Here is an 18,148-nt window from a genome sequence, read left to right as displayed (position 1 = left end):
AATTATCATGCGATTTCATAATAAAAAAACATAATTAACAATTAAAGGCAAACAAAATAGTGATTTTTGCGGCGTTAACGATTACATTGCAGGTTGAAGGGCCTTCTAATTGATCCTTTTTAATAGTGGGTAGTGATGCTAATAGGTGGGTACAATTTATCTTTTGTGCTCCAAAACCACGTGTGTAGTGTATATCTCTTTAAGGGACTTGAACAAGGCATTTACAAGTATAAAAGGCATGAGTGGTTGCTGGGTTATATATTTTTCTCATTTTAATTAGCGTAAAAGCCCTTTCAATTTTTTGAACTGTAACTGATCAACCAGGAAGCATTTGTATTTGTTTGGCGATGTTACTTCCTAATGTTATCTAGTATGGTGTTATCCAGTATGGTCACAGGTAATTTCAGTGTGTTTTTTTATATATACGTGCAAAACCATTTTTACATTAGAAAACTTTTGTTGCTGATTGGCTTGTAGGAGGTGTCTACTCTATGATTACAGCACTACATGAAATCAATTTCTAGACATGCAGATCTCATCCTTGAAACTTAGGAAGTGCTCTTTCTAAGTCTTAGGGTTAGGAAGGATTTCTGTCAAACTAAGGATGTGAGAAATATCCTTCATTCAGGGCTGGCTCAAGAAATTGTGCTGCCTGGGTCTGAGAATGCAATGATGCCCCCCCCAGTAATAAAATAACTGATTAGCATCATCCTGACCGCTGACCTTACTAAGCTTGCCTGCCTACCTTCATGCAAGAAATGCTTATGCACAATAAGTGGAAAGTAAGTTTGGGTAGAGATGCACTTGTCCCTCCTTGAATGTGGCCCCTGACTGGTTCTGTGTCTTTGTGCATGATGAGGCTATGCTGCTGGGAGCCTGTCCCATGGAGACATAGGACAGGAGTAGTTTGGGCCTGACAGTGACTGACTCAGTCACTGAAGTGCTGCCGCTTGTCAAGTGCTGCCTGGGTCCATTGGACCCACTTGGTCCCATGGCTGAGCCGGCCCTAACTTCATTGCAAGATGACTATTACAAGAATAAATCTTACATTAATGCTGGTGCAGATGGGAGCTCAATGTCTGAGCTCAAGATTGATCTGCAACAGAGTCCATTAATGATTATAAAACTACCTCCCTTGAGCTCAGAGTACTGTGTTACTTTGGGGAACAATAGACTAATAATGTATAACACATCTTTGAAAGGACACTTTGAGATTTGGTTAGACAGAAAAGGCACCAAGTTATAACACTTTTATTGGTAAACTGGAAACATTCAAATTTAGGAGCAAATGTAGGGACTAGAGAAACAACGGCCAATTTGATCAACTTAAAATGTTATGGGTAGAAAGTATATATCCTTTTGCTCTATTTTGCTCCTGTTGCAGGGCAAGAATTTCCTGAAACGGGAACTCTTACAATCATAAATGTTTCAGAACTATACACAACTAGCGTTTTGTCTTTTTGAAGAATAAGTAGATTAAATCTCCAAGATCTATTTTGACTGAAAAAAAATATGAATTTCCAATAAGATTTAAATTCCCAGAATCCCAATGAACCCAAACAAGAAATCCTTAGTGCAGGAAATCTAACAAAGAGGATCCCAATAAGTAGTGTTCTTGAAATAGTAATTGGCCTAGATTACAAGTGGAGCACAACATGATTAGTGCTATTGTATGCTAACACTGCTCAAGTTAAAGTGATAAGAAACCCAACATTTTTCTTTCATGAACCAGACAAAGCACGTCGTTTTAAACAACTTTTGAATTTACTTCTATTATTAAATTTTCTGTTTTCTTGGTATCTTTAGTTGAAAAAAGCTCAGGAGTGTGCATGTGTCTAGAGTACTATATGGCAGCAGTTTTGCAAGAATTTTTCTTTCATGGTTCAGATAGAGAGGAATATTTATCAAGCCGTCAACCGCAAATACGCTGGAATTCTGCAGCGTAATTGTGGTGAGCCTGATTCGACCTAGTTATCAAAGCCTACAGACCGGCAAAAGTTGAAATTTGTGACGTAACATACGATCCGCTGGTCTCAATCCGACACATATCGATGCTTACGTCATTACAGATGTTCAGAATACAAATTCTGCACTATCTGACAAATTTTGCAAGTTATCAAATTTCTAACAGGTACGCTTGCGGCTATTCCGGCCCAGCGTACCTGGCTTTCAATCCGCCACCCTGGAGGCCGCGGATTCCATAGGAATCAATGGGAGTCTGAAAGCAGCGAAAGGCTATATTCGATGCTGCCAGATATCCCATTGATTTCTAAGGTAGAAAACAAGCAAAGTTTACACCTAACACCCTAACATATACCCCGAGTCTAAACACCCCTAATCTGCCGCCCCGACATCGCCACAACTAAATAAAATTATTAACCCCTATTCCACCGCTCCCGGAGCCCACCGCAACTAAATAAAAGTATTAACCACTATTCCGCCGCTCCCGGAGCCCACCGCAACTAAATAAATGTATTAACCCCTATCCCGGAGCACACCGCAAATAAAGAAATGTATTAACCCCTATCCAGCCGCTCCCGGAGCCCACCGCAACTGTAATAAAATTAATAACCCCTAAACCCCTGGCCTCCCACATCACTACCACTAACTAAACCTATAAACCCCTAAACCGCCAGCCCCCCACATCGCCATAAACTAAATTAAACTGTTAACCCCTAAACCTAACAAGCCGCTAACTTTACATTATCTTAGGTTTTATTTTTATTTCACAGGTAAGTTTGTGTTTATTTTAACTAGGTAGACTAGTTTAACTAGGCAGACTAGTTAGTAAATAGTTAATAACTATTTACTATCTAGTCTACCTAGTTAAACTAGTCTACCTAGTTAAAATAAATACAAACTACCTAGTTAAAATAAATACAAATTTACCTGTGAAATAAAACCTAAGCTGCCTTACACTAACACCTAACCTTACACTACAATTAATTCAGTTACATTAATTAAATACAATTAACTAAATTACAAAAAATATAAACACTAAATTACACAAAATAAAAAAGAAATTATCAAATATTTAAACTAATTACACCAAATCTAATAGCCATATCAAAATAAAAAAGCCCCGCCAAAATAAAAAAAAACCTAGCCTAAACTAAACTGCCAATAGGGCCTTTTGCGGGGCATTGCCCCAAAGAAATCAGCTCTTTTACCTGTAAAAAAAAATACAAACAACCCCCCCAACAGTAAAACCCACCACCCACACAACCAAACCCCCAAATAAAATCCTATCTAAAAATACCTAAGCTCCCCATTGCCCTGAAAAGGGCATTTGAATGGACATTGCCCTTAAAAGGGCATTTAGCTCTTTTTCAGCCTAAACGCTAAGCTAAAAATAAAACCCACCCAATAAACCCTTAAAAAAACTAACACTAACCCCCCAAGCGGCAAGAAGTGGTCCTCCAGGCGGGCAGAAGTCTTTATCCAGACGGCATCTTCTATCTTCATCCTTCCGACATGGAGCGGCTCCATCTTCAAGACATCTGGCGTGGAGCATCCTCTTCTTTCAACGGCTATTGAAGAATGAAGGTTCCTTTAAGGGACGTCATCCAAGATGGCGTCCCTTGAATTCCAATTGGCTGATAGAATTCTATCAGCCAATCGGAATTAAAGTTGAAAAAATCCTATTGGCTGATGCAATCAGCCAATAGGATTGATCTTCAATCCTATTGGCTGATCCAATCAGCCAATAGGATTCAGCTCGCATTCTATTGTCCCAATCAGCCAATAGAATGCAAGCTCAATCCTATTGGCTGATTGGATCAGCCAATAGGATTGAAGATCAATCCTATTGGCTGATTGCATCAGCCAATAGGATTTTTTCAACTTTAATTCCGATTGGCTGATAGAATTCTATCAGCCAATTGGAATTCAAGGGACGCCATCTTGGATGACGTCCCTTAAAGGAACCTTCATTCTTCAATAGCCGTTGAAAGAAGAGGATGCTCCACGCCAGATGTCTTGAAGATGGAGCCGCTCCATGTTGGAAGGATGAAGATAGAAGATGCCGTCTGGATGAAGACTTCTGCCCGCCTGGAGGACCACTTCTTGCCGCTTGGGGGGTTAGTGTTAGTTTTTTTAAGGGTTTATTGGGTGGGTTTTATTTTTAGCTTAGCGTTTAGGCTGAAAAAGAGCTAAATGCCCTTTTAAGGGCAATGTCCATTCAAATGCCCTTTTCAGGGCAATGGGGAGCTTAGTTTTTTTTAGATAGAATTCTATCAGCCAATCGGAATTAAAGTTGAAAAAATCCTATTGGCTGATGCAATCAGCCAATAGGATTGATCTTCAATCCTATTGGCTGATCCAATCAGATAATAGGATTGAGCTTGCATTCTATTGGCTGATTGGGACAATAGAATGCGAGCTGAATCCTATTGGCTGATTGGATCAGCCAATAGGATTGAAGCTCAATCCTACTGGCTGATTGCATCAGACAATAGGATTTTTTCAACTTTAATTCCGATTGGCTGATAGAATTCTATCAGCCAATCGGAATTCAAGGCACGCCATCTTGGATGACGTTCCTTAAAGGAACCTTCATTCTTCAGTAGCTGTCCGGTCTTCAAAAACTTCCCTTTAGAATTAAAATAAACTATATTAAACTATTAATTACCTACCCTAACTATTATACTAAAATTACATTAAACTATATTAAACTATTAATTAACGTACCCTAACTATTATACTAAAATTACATTAAACTATATTAAACTATTAATTAACCTACCCTAACTAGTATACTAAAATTATAGTTTGGATGTCTTGGTGATGGAGCCGCTCCGCGCCGGATGGATGAAGATAGAAGATGAATGACTGGATGAAGACTTCTGCCCGCTTGGATGACGACTTCGGCCCGCTTGGATGAAGACTTCTGCCGGCTTTGCTGAGGACTTCTGCCGCTTGGATGAGGATGGATGTCCGGTCTTCGAAAACTGTAAGTGGATCGTCGGTGGTTAGTGTTAGGTTTTTTTAAGGGTTTATTGGATGGGTTTTACTTTTAGGTTAGGGTTTGGGCACTTCAAAAAGAGCTAAATGCCCTTTTAAGGGCAATGTCCATCCAAATGCCCTTTTCAGGGCAATGGGGAGCTTAGGTTTTTTAGATAGGGTTTTATTTGGGGGGGTTGGCTGTGTGGGTGGTGGGTTTAACTGTTGGGGGGGTGTTTGTATTTTTTTTTTTTACAGGTAAAAGAGCCGATTTCTTTGGGGCAATGCCCCGCAAAAGGCCCTTTAAAGGGCCATTGGTAGTTAAGTGTAGGCTAGTTTTTTTTTTATTTTGATAGGGCTCTTAGATTAGGTGTAATTGTTTTTTTATTTTTGATACTGTGGTTTTTTATTTTTTGTAACTTAGTGTTTTTTATTTTTTGTAACTTAGTTGTTATTTTTTTGTAACTTAGTAATTTTTAATAGTAGATTTAAATAATTTGAGTAGGGTTAGGTTTTTAAATATGTAATATAGTTAATTTAATTGTAAGTTTAATGTAATTTTAGTATACTAGTTAGGGTAGGTTAATTAATAGTTTAATAAGGTTTAATGTAATTTTTGTATAATAGTTAGGGTAGGTTAATTAATAGTTTAATATAGTTTAATGTAATTGTAGTATAATAGTTAGGACAGGTTAATTAATAGTTTATTTTAATTCTAAAGGTAAGTTTAAATTTATTATAAGATAGGGATGAGGTAATTATAATGTAAAGTTAGCGGCTTGTTAGGTTTAGGGGTTAATAGCTTAATTTAGTTTATGGCGATGTGGGGGGCCGGCGGTTTAGGGGTTAATAGGTTTAGTAAGTGGTAGTGATGTGGAAGGCCAGGGCTTTAGGGGATAATACATTTATTTAGTGGCGGTGGGGTCCGGGAGCAGCGGGATAGGGGTTAATACATTCATTTAGTGGCAGTGGGGTCCGGGAGCGGCGGGATAGGGGTTAATACATTTATTTTGTTGCGGTGGGCTTCGGGAGCGGCGGAATAGGGGTTAATAATTTTATTTAGTTGTGGTGATGTCGGGGTATTAGATTAGGGGTGTTTAGACTCAGGGTATGTGTTAGGGTGTTAGGTGTAAACTTTGCTTGTTTTCTACCTTAGAAATCAATGGGATATCTGGTAGCATCGAACATAGGCTTTCGCTGCTTTCAGACTCCCATTGATTCATTGCGGAGGGGTCCGGGAGCGGAGGGAAAGGGGTTAATAACTTTATTAAAGTTGCGGCGGGGTCCGGGAGCGGCGGGATAGGGGTTAATAACTTTATTAAAGTTGCGGCGGGATAGGGGTTAAACATTTTAGTACAGGGAGTGCAGAATTATTAGGCAAATTAGTATTTTGACCACATCATCCTCTTTATGCATGTTGTCTTACTCCAAGCTGTATAGGCTCGAAAGCCTACTACCAATTAAGCATATTAGGTGATGTGCATCTCTGTAATGAGAAGGGGTGTGGTCTAATGACATCAACACCCTATAATCAGGTGTGCATAATTATTAGGCAACTTCCTTTCCTTTGGCAAAATGGGTCAAAAGAAGGACTTGACAGGCTCAGAAAAGTAAAAAATAGTGAGATATCTTGCAGAGGGATGCAGCACTCTTAAAATTGCAAAGCTTCTGAAGCGTGATCATCGAACAATCAAGCGTTTCATTCAAAATAGTCAACAGGGTCGCAAGAAGCGTGTGGAAAAACCAAGGCGCAAAATAACTGCCCATGAACTGAGAAAAGTCAAGCGTGCAGCTGCCAAGATGCCACTTGCCACCAGTTTGGCCACATTTCAGAGCTGCAACATCACTGGAGTGCCCAAAAGCACAAGGTGTGCAATACTCAGAGACATGGCCAAGGTAAGAAAGGCTGAAAGACGACCACCACTGAACAAGACACACAAGCTGAAACGTCAAGACTGGGCCAAGAAATATCTCAAGACTGATTTTTCTAAGGTTTTATGGACTGATGAAATGAGAGTGAGTCTTGATGGGCCAGATGGATGGGCCCGTGGCTGGATTGGTAAAGGGCAGAGAGCTCCAGTCCGACTCAGACGCCAGCAAGGTGGAGGTGGAGTACTGGTTTGGGCTGGTATCATCAAAGATGAGCTTGTGGGGCCTTTTCGGGTTGAGGATGGAGTCAAGCTCAACTCCCAGTCCTACTGCCAGTTTCTGGAAGACACCTTCTTCAAGCAGTGGTACAGAAAGAAGTCTGCATCCTTCAAGAAAAACATGATTTTCATGCAGGACAATGCTCCATCACACGCGTCCAAGTACTCCACAGCGTGGCTGGCAAGAAAGGGTATAAAAGAAGAAAATCTAATGACATGGCCTCCTTGTTCACCTGATCTGAACCCCATTGAGAACCTGTGGTCCATCATCAAATGTGAGATTTACAAGGAGGGAAAACAGTACACCTTTCTGAACAGTGTCTGGGAGGCTGTGGTTGCTGCTGCACGCAATGTTGATGGTGAACAGATAAAAAAACTGACAGAATCCATGGATGGCAGGCTTTTGAGTGTCCTTGCAAAGAAAGGTGGCTATATTGGTCACTGATTTGTTTTTGTTTTGTTTTTGAATGTCAGAAATGTATATTTGTGAATGTTGAGATGTTATATTGGTTTCACTGGTAAAAATAAATAATTGAAATGGGTATATATTTGTTTTTTGTTAAGTTGCCTAATAATTATGCACAGTAATAGTCCCCTGCACACACAGATATCCCCCTAAAATAGCTATAACTAAAAACAAACTAAAAACTACTTCCAAAACTATTCAGCTTTGATATTAATGAGTTTTTTTGGGTTAATTGAGAACATGATTGTTGTTCAATAATAAAATTAATCCTCAAAAATACAACTTGCCTAATAATTCTGCACTCCCTGTATAGTGGCGGTGTTTAGTGACAGGATATAAATAAAGTTGGGAAAAAGCCGAATAGCAGCGAGATCGAAAACTGTTAGTTAACAACAGTCCGCTGCTCATTGCCCTGTACTTGGTGTGCGGCTTTTTTTGATAAATATGGAGATCGTATTCAGGTCCACGGCCGCGATGTTAGGCGAGCGTATTGGTGCCGGCGAATGCAGCACAGTTGACGGCTTGATAATTCGGCCTCAGAGTATGTGATTTTTAAACAACTTTCTTATTTACTTCTATTATGTTTTTCTTTGTTCTATTGGTATCTTTTGTTGGAAAGCAGGGATGTGTGCTTAGGAACTGGCCCATTTCTAAATTTCAGGAGCACTATATAGCAGCAGTTTTGCAAGAACGTTATCCATTGCACTAGATGGCAGCAATAATTAAAGCCATGTAGTTCTCCAGACACATATCTAGGTATCTCTTCAACAAAGAATATCATAGGAACAAAGCATATTTAATAATAAAAGTAAACTATTTTTTTAAAAATAATATGCTCTGTCTGAATTACAAAAGAAAATGTTTGGGTTTAATATCCCTTTGGAGCAAACGGAAAAGAATAGCGCTAAGCACAAATTTACAATTTTAGCCACTCCTAATCCACCTCCCTATAGATGGATATAATGAACATAAATAAACAGTAATTTAAGACACAAAATTGAGGGCGCTACAGAGCAAAAAGTAAAAACACATTTATTCAAAGAAAATTGGTCAAATGAATTGCAACAAATAGTACAATATAGGGTACTGTCTTTTTAAAGGGCCTTTTTGATTGAGCTCACATTCTATTGGCTGATTGGAACAGCCAATAGAATGAGAGCTCAATCCTATAGGCTGATTGAATCAGCCAATAGGATTTTTTCAACTTTAATTCCGATTGGCTGATAGAATTCTATCAGCCAATCGGAATTCAAGGCACGCCATATTGGATGACGTCCCTTAAAGGAACCTTCATTCTAAAGTAGCCGTTGAAAGAAGAGGATGCTCCGCGCCGGATGTCTTGAAGATGGAACCGCTCCGCTTCGGAAGGATGAAGATAGAAGATGCCGTCTGGATGAAGACTTCTGCCCACCTGGAGGACCACTTCTTGCCGCTTGGATGAAGACTTCTCCCGGCTTCGTTGAGGATGGATGTCCAGTCTTCAAAAACTGTAAGTGGATCTTCGGGGTTAGAGTTAGGTTTTTTTAAGAGTTTATTGGGTGGGTTTTATTTTTAGCTTAGGGTTTGGGCCGAAAAAGAGCTAAATGTCCTTTTAAGGGCAATGCCCATCCAAATGCCCATTTCAGGCCAATGGGGAGCTTATGTTTTTTTAGATAGGATTTTATTTGGGGGTTTGGTTGTGTGGGTGGTGGGTTTTACTGTTGGGGGGGATGTCTGTATTTTTTTTTTACAGGTAAAAGAGCTGATTTCTTTGGGGCAATGCCCCGCAAAAAGGCCCTTTTAAGGGCCATTGGCAGAATAGTGTAGGCTAGGAGTTTTTTATTTGGGGGGGGGGGCTTTTTTATTTTGATAGGGCTATTAGATTAGGTGTAATTAGTTTAAATATTTGATAATTTCTTTTTTATTTTGTGTAATTTAGTGTTTATTTTTTTTGTAATTTAGTTAATTGTATTTAATTAATGTAATTGATTTAATTTTAGTGTAATGTTTGGTGTTAGTGTAAGACAGGTTAGGTTTTATTTTACAGGTAAATTTGTATTTATTTTAACTAGGTAGTTATTAAATAGTTAATAACTATTTACTAACTAGTCTACCTAGTTAAAAAAAATTCAAACTTAGCTGTGAAATAAAAATAAAACCTAAGCTAGCTACAATTTAACTATTAGTTATATTGTAGCTAGCTTAGGGTTTATTTTACAGGTAAGTATTTAGTTTTAAATAGGAATTATTTAGGTGTTAATGGTAATTTTTATTTAGATTTATTTTAATTATGTTAAAGTTAGTGGTGTTAGGGTTACGTTAGGGTTAGACTTAGGGTTAGGTTTAGGGGTTAATAACTTTAGTATAGTGGCAGCGACATTGGGGGCAGCAGATTAGGGGTTAATAAGTGTAGGTAGGTGTCGGCGATGTCGGGGGCGGCAGATTAGGGGTGTTTAGATTCAGGGTTTATGTTAGGGTGTTAGGTGTAAACATAACTTTTCTTTCCCCATAGGAATCAATGGGGCTGCGTTACGGAGCTTTACGCTCTTTTATTGCAGGTGTTAGGCTCTTTTTTAGCCGGCTCTCCCCATTGATGTCTATGGGGAAATCGTGCAGGAGCACGTAAAACCAGTTCAAAGCAGTGCTGGTATTTGGGTGCGGTATGGAGCTCAACGCTGACATATTGCCTGCTAACGCCGGGTTTTTGCAAACCTGTAATAGCAGCGCTATAGGGAGGTGAGCGGTGGAAATAACTTGCAAGTTAGCACCGAGCCGCTAATAACGCAAAACTCATAATCTAGCCGAAAAATAACAAAAAACTAAAATAAAAATACGAAGGTAAAAGGAGATTGGAACCTATTATACCACCTTAAAAAATAAAAGCATATATATGCACCAAAAAAATATTAAAAAATTCCAAATCACACTATGTGTAGTCTCTTAATTCCTTGAGAGTTCTTAGCAGATGGCAGATCACATCAGATGATAAAGACTGTGTATATAGTTCCTTGCATTAATGCATATAATACAATCGATACTTGTACATGAACAATGTAGCCACAGTGTACGCACAGTTCTTTGTATCGATACTTTAGAAGAATTCAGACTGGTAGATGAAAGCAATGTACACAGGCCTCTGCAGTCTTATGTATTATATATCACATATCTTGTGTCTGGACTTTGAATTCATAAGCTTTAAAGGGCCAGTAAACCCACAAAATAATGTTATATAATTCTGCACATAGTGCAGAATTATATAACATCAGTTTAGCGCCATCTTTCTACCTGAAAGGATTTCAGTGAAAAATTGCTACGAAAGTTACTTTTACAGTACGCCGCTCCTGGCTCTACTGAGCGGGTCTGTTTGTTTTGCCTAAGCGCATTGGGCACACTGTCTATTCAGAGCCGGCCCGATTGCGCCATTAAACTCAATGTAACTCGCTCCCGCTCTGGTCTGGTAGCAGGAGCGAGCTACATTGAGTTTAATGGAGTGATCGGGCCAGCTGGGAATAGACAGAGTGCCCAATGCGCTTAGCTAAAACTAACAGACCCGCTCAGTAGAGCCAGGAGCAGCGTACTGTAAAAGTAACTTTAGTAGCAATTTTTCACTAAAATCCTTTCATGTAGAAAAATGGCGCAAAGCTGATGTTATATAATTCTGCGCTATGTGCAGAATTATATATTATTATTTTGTGAGTTTACTGGCCTTTTAACGAACTTTTGTGGGCGTCTGTACTTGTAGCAGTACTAGTGTTTGATAGTATTGGGAGTAGAAAACAGTATGTGATATGGAATTTTCTGATTTAAACCACTTGCCTTCTGGAGATCGATAGAGAGATCTCACTCACCCTCCTCCTCCAGATTAACGGCTCCAGGTAAAGCTGCACTCCTGATCCTCCGGGCTTTTAAATACTATTGAAATGCTTGTAGCAGTGAATCCCAAATGCAATCCAAATGGAAGTTGGGAAAAAAACAGAACAGGAAACCCCCGCTCTTAGCGTGTATCATGCTCGGGATGACTAGGTACCTAGATTAAAATAACGGAAAGAAATGTTCGCGGGTAAACAGCTTCAGCTTCTACGCGTTTCACCCGTAGCTTGTGCTTTCTCAAGATAACAGCTGTTCCTGTGCTGTTTAATTACACGAGCATCAGTTTATTCATGGCTGAATCTGATAATTAAACAGCACAGTACCCTATATTGTACTTTTTGTTGCAAATCATTTGACTAATTGTCTTTGAATAAATGTGTTTTTACTTTTTGCTCTGTAGCGCCCTCCATTTTGTGTCTTAAATTACTGTTTTAATATCCCTTTAAATGAATAGCGCTTTTATTGAAGTTCAAAGTAATATGTTAGCATTTGAGGGAAAAACTCAGGTGTGCTAACATCTGGATGTCGCATAGTGCAAGTGCTCCAAATCCATCTGGATGTCGCATAGTGCAGGTGCTCCAAATCCCCTATGGGGAGCACTGAAAAACTCATGTTGGCTATTGCTTGAGCACTAAGCTGAAGGTGGGCTAAGGCTCGACGACAATTAAATACATGATATTAAGATTGGATGCTAAAATTTAACATTTTACAAATATTATGAGGGTCTTGTTCTACAAAAATATTTTAAAGTTTAGTTATACTTGGGATAGCCATATGTAAAATAAAATTAAAACTATTCCACAAAGTTGCCAAACTTTGATTTTGTATTGTAATATATTTTTAACCCCCTTAACGACCAAGGACGTGCCAGGCACGTCCTCATTAGGAGGTCACTTAACGACTAAGGACGTGCCTGGCACGTCCTCTAGGGTTTGAAGCTCTGGAAGCGATCCTGATCGCTTCCAGCAGCTTTTAAGGTATTGCAGTGATGCCTTAATATTGAGGCATCACTACAATACATTTTTTGGCACACCGATGCAGAGAGAGCCACGGGTGGGCGGCCCATCACTGGCAATCTTCCTGAAAATGATTGCTGGATGTGCACAGGAGTGCGCGCAGGGGGTGCACGTGCACGCAAGTGGGGGGTGCACATGCACGCGCCCCCGCGATTGTGTTTTTTTTTTTTTTTTAAGTGGTGGGAGAGAGTGGTGGGAAAGAGTGGTGGGTGGGAGAGGAGGGGGGAAATAATTTTTTAAAATAGGTCTGGGAGGGGGAGGGAGTAGGGTTTGGAGGGGGCAGCTACACTACAGCAAAATAGTTTATTTAAAAAAAAAAAAAAATTAAATGCAGAGTGGGTACTGGCAGGCAGCTGCCAGTACCCAAAATGGTGGAAAAAAGTTAGTGGGGGGATGGTTAGAGAGCTCTTGGGGGGATCAATGAGGTTGGCGGCTAAGGGGGGATCCTACACAGCAGAATATATATTTCTCTTGTAAGGTGTATCCAGTCCACGGATCATCCATTACTTGTGGGATATTCTCATTCCCAACAGGAAGTTGCAAGAGGACACCCACAGCAGAGCTGTTATATAGCTCCTCCCCTAACTGCCATATCCAGTCATTCTCTTGCAACTCTCAACACGCATGGAGGTGGTAGGAGAGAGTGGTGAAAAATAGTTAGTTTATTTTCTTCAATCAAAAGTTTGTTATTTTTAAATGGTACCGGAGTTGTACTATTTTATCTCAGGCAGAAATAGAAGAAGAATCTGCCTGAGTTTTCTATAATCTTAGTAGGTTGTAACTAAGATCCATTGCTGTTCTCACATATGTCTGAGGAGAGAGGTAACTTCAGCTGGAGAATGGCGTGCAGTTTACTCTGCTATGAGGTATGTGCAGTTACAATTTTTTCTAGAATTGGAAATGCTAGAAAATGCTGCTGATACCGGATTAATGTAAGTTAAGCCTGAATACAGTGATTTAATAGCGACTGGTATCATGCTTACTCTCAGGGGTAATACCCTTATAAAAATGCAATATAAAACGTTTGCTGGCATGTTTAATCGTTTTTATATATGCTTTGGTGATAAAACTTTATTGGGGCCTAGTTTTTTCCACATGGCTGGCTTTATTTTTGCCTAGAAACAGTTTCCTGAGGCTTTCCACTGTTGTAGTATAAAAGTTACAGTTGGTGCAGTTAAAATTACAAACTGTGACATCCAGCTTCCCTCAGGAGTCCCCTGTATGCTATAGGACATCTCTAAAGGGCTCAAAGGCTTTCCAAAGTCGTTTATTGGGGAAGATAGGACCACAGCAGGCTGTGGCAGTTTGTTGTATCTGTTAACCCCTTAATGACCGAGGACGTGCAGGGTACGTCTTCTAAAGGATGTCAGTTAATGACCAAGGACGTACCCTGCACGTCCTCGGTGTGGAAAGCAGCTGGAAGCGATCCTGCTCGCTTCCAGCTGCTTTCCGGTTATTGCAGCGATGCCTCGATATCGAGGCATCCTGCAATAACACTTTCTGGCCATCCGATGCAGAGAGAGCCACTCTGTGGCCCTCTCTGCACCGGACATCGATGGCCGGTATCGTTGGTGGGTGGGAGCCGACTTGGGAGGCGGGTGGGCGGCCATCGGTGAGCTGGGTAAGGTGGAGGGGGGGGGATCGGAAGCGGAGCTGACGGGGCGCGCACGGTGGCGCGCGCTTGCACGGGGGTGGCGGGCGGGCGCGTGCACGGGACGGGAGCGGGTGGGAACCGCTACACTACAGAAAAAAAGTTAAAAGAAAAGTGTAAAAAAAAAATGAAATAAACTTTTTTTTTTAAAGCATCTAAGGGATCTGGAAGGTGTGGGGGTTGGTCTTGGGGGGGGGGGAAAGCTACACTACAGAAAAGGGACATTTTTTTTTAAAAAAAAGCATATTTTTCACTAAACTGGGTACTGGCAGACAGCTGCCAGTACCCAAGATGGCGCACATTAAGTCAGAGGGGGAGGGTTAGAGAGCTGTTTGGTGGGGGATCAGTGAGGTTGGGGGCTAAGGGGGATCCTACACAGAAGCATATGTAAATATGCTAAAAAATGCGCAAAAAAGCCCAAATATACCTTTTATTTTAGTACTGGCAGAGTTTCTGCCAGTACTTAAGATGGCGGGGACATTTGTGGGGTAGGGGAGGGAAGAGAGATGTTTGGGAGGGATCAGGGGGTCTGATATTTCAGGTGGGAGGCTGATCTCTACACTAAAGCTAAAATTAACCCTGCAAGCTCCCTACAAGCTACCTAATTAACCCCTTCACTGCTAGCCATAATACACGTGTGATGCGCAGCGCCATTTAGCAGCATTCTAATTACCAAAAAGCAACGCCAAAGTCATATATGTCTGCTATTTCTGAACAAAGGGGATCCCAGAGAAGCATTTACAACCATTTGTGCCATAATTGCACAAGCTGTTTGTAAATGATTTCAGTGAGAAACCTAAAATTGTGAAAAATTTTCCTTTTTTTTTAATTTGATCGCATTTGGCGGTGAAATGGTGGCATGAAATATACCAAAATGGGCCTAGATCAATACTTGGGGTTGTCTACTACACTACACTAAAGCTAAAATTACCCCAAAAAGCTCCTTACATGCTCCCTAAGTAACCCCTTCACTGCTGGGCATAATACACGTGTGGTGTGCAGTGGCATTTAGCGGCCTTCTAATTACCAAAAAGCAATGCCAAAGCCATATATGTCTGCTATTTCTGAACAAAGGAGATCCCAGAGAAGAATTTACAACCATTTATGCCATAATTGCACAAACAGTTTGTAAATAATTTCAGTGAGAAACTGAAAGTTTGTGAAAAAATTTGTGAAAAAGTGAACAATTTTTTGTATTTGATCGCATTTGGCGGTGAAATGGTGGCATGAAATATACCAAAATGGGCCTAGATCAATACTTTGGGATGTCTTCTAAAAAAAAATATATACATGTCAATGGATATTCAGGGATTCCTGAAAGATATTAGTGTTCTAATGTAACTAGCGTTAATTTTGAAAAAAAATGGTTTGAAAATAGCAAAGTGCTACTTGTATTTATGGCCCTATAAGTTACAAAAAAAGCAAAGAAGATGTAAACATTGGGTATTCCTAAACTCAGGACAAAATTTAGAAACAATTTAGCATGGGTGTTTTTTGGTGGTTGTAGATATGTAACAGATTTTGGGGTTCAAAGTTAGAAAAAGTGTGGTTTTTTTCCATTTTTCCTCATATTTTATATTTTTTTGTATAGTAAATGATAAGATATGATGAAAATAATGGTATTTTTAGAAAGTCCATTTAATGGCGAGAAAAACGGTATATAATATGTGTGGGTACTGTAAATGAGTAAGAGGAAAATTTCAGCTAAACACAAACACTGCAGAAATGTAAAAATAGCCTTGGTCCCAAACGGACAGAAAATGGAAAAGTGCTCTGGTCACTAAGGGGTTAAAAAACGTTGTTTTTTTATCCGTTTTTGAATTAAGGGGTTAATCATCCATTTGCAAGTGGGTGCAATGCTCTGTTAAATTATTACATACACTGTAAAAATTTCGTTTGATTTACTGCCTTTTTTCACTGTTTTTCAAATTTTGACAAAATTTGTTTCTCTTAAAGGCACAGTACCGTTTTTTTATATTTGCTTGTTAACTTGATTTAAACTGTTTTCCAAGCTTGCTAGTCTCATTGCTAGTCTGTACAAACATGTCTGACATAGAGGAAACTCCTTGTTCATTATGTTTAAAAGCCATGGTGGAACCCCCTCTTAGAATGTGTACCAAATGTACTGATTTCACTTTAAGCAATAAAGATCATATTCTGTCTTTAAAAATTTTTATCACCAGAGGAATCTGACGAGGGGGAAGTTATGCCGACTAACTCTCCCCACGTGTCAGATCCTTTGACTCCCGCTCAAGGGACTCACGCTCAAATGGCGCCAAGTACATCTAGGGCGCCCATAGCGATTACTTTACAAGACATGGCGGCAGTCATGGATAATACACTGTGAGCGGTATTAGCCAGACTACCTGAATTTAGAGGTAAGCGAGATAGCTCTGGGGTTAGACGAAATGCAGAGCATACTGACGCTTTAAGAACCATGTCTGATACTGCCTCACACTATGCAGAAGCTAAGGAAGGAGAGCTTCAGTCTGTGGGTGATGTTTCTGACTCAGGAAAGATGATGCAACCTGATTCTGATATTTCTACATTTAAATTTAAGCTTGAACACCTCCGCGTGTTTCTCAGGGAGGTTTTAGCTGCTCTGAATGACTGTGATACAATTGCAGTGCCAGAGAAATTGTGTAGACTGGATAAATACTATGCAGTGCCGGTGTGTACTGATGTTTTTCCAATACCTAAAAGGTTTACAGAAATTATTAATAAGGAATGGGATAGACCAGGTGTGACGTTCTCTTCCCCTCCTATTTTTAGAAAAATGTTTCCAATAGACACCACCACACGGGACTTATGACAGACAGTTCCTAAGGTGGAGGGAGCAGTTTCTACTTTAGCAAAGCGTACTACTATCCCTGTCGAGGACAGTTGTGCTTTTTTAGATACAATGGATAAAAAATTAGAAGGTTACCTTAAGAAAATGTTTATTCAATAAGGTTTTATCCTACAGCCCCTTGCATGCATTGTTCCTGTCACTGATGCGGCGTTCTGGTTTGAGTCTCTGGAAGAGGCTTTACAGGTAGCGACTCCATTGGATGACATACTTGGCAAGCTTAGAGCACTTAAGCTAGCCAATTCCTTTGTTTCTGATGCCATTGTTCATTTGACTAAACTAACGGCTAAGAATTCTGGTTTTGCTATACAGACGCGCAGGGCGCTATGGCTTAAATCATGGTCAGCTGACGTGACTTCAAAATCTAAGCTGCTTAACATTCCCTTCAAGGGGCAGACCCTATTCGGGCCTGGTTTGAAGGAGACTATTGCTGATATCACTGGAGGAAAAGGCTATGCCCTTCCTCAGGACAGGTCCAAATCAAGGGCCAAACAGTCTAATTTTCGTGCCTTTCGAAACTTCAAGGCAAGTGCGGCATCAACTTCCTCTAATGCCAACAAGAGGGAACTTTTGCTCAGCCCAAGACGGTCTGGAGACCAAACCAGACCTGGGACAAAGGTAAGCAGGCCAAAAAGCCTGCTGCTGCCTCTAAGGCAGCATGAAGGAACGGCCCCCTATCCGATAACGGCAGGCGTGGGCAAGAGATGTCCAGGATCCCTGGGCGTTGGAAATTATATCCCAGGGATATCTTCTGGGCTTCAAAGCTTCCCCCCCAAAAGGGAGATTTCACCTTTCACAATTATCTGCAAACCAGATAAAGAGAGAGGCATTCTTACACTGTGTACGAGACCTCCTAGTTATGGGAGTGATCCATCCAGTTCCAAAGGAGGAACAGGGACAGGGTTTTTACTCAAATCTGTTTGTGGTTCCCAAAAAAGAGGGAACCTTCAGACCAATTTTGGATCTAAAGATCTTAAACAAATTCCTCAGAGTTCCATCATTCAAGATGGAAACTATTCGTACCATCCTACCTATGATCCAGGAGGGTCAATATATGACTACAGTGGATTTAAAGGATGCTTATCTTCACATTCCGATAACAAAGATCATCATCGGTTTCTCAGGTTTGCTTTTCTAGACAGGCATTACCAGTTTGTAGCTCTTCCCTTTGGATTAGCTACAGCCCCAAGAATCTTTATGAAGGTTCTAGGGTCGCTTCTAGCGATCCTA

At 40.3% G+C, this 18,148-nt stretch overlaps 1 protein-coding gene across 2 annotated transcripts in view; it reads right to left on the bottom strand.

Annotated features, from left to right (window-relative positions):
- VPS41 (VPS41 subunit of HOPS complex) overlaps positions 1–18,148 on the bottom strand; it is an 809,562-nt gene that overhangs the window by 269,551 nt on the left and 521,863 nt on the right. The window lies entirely within an intron of this gene.

This window comes from Bombina bombina, chromosome 5 (assembly GCF_027579735.1).
Source record: "Bombina bombina isolate aBomBom1 chromosome 5, aBomBom1.pri, whole genome shotgun sequence".
In the NCBI taxonomy this organism is placed as follows: domain Eukaryota; kingdom Metazoa; phylum Chordata; class Amphibia; order Anura; family Bombinatoridae; genus Bombina; species Bombina bombina.
The sequence above is the reverse complement of the archived record's forward strand: the minus strand, read 5'-3'. Positions and strand labels throughout refer to the sequence as shown.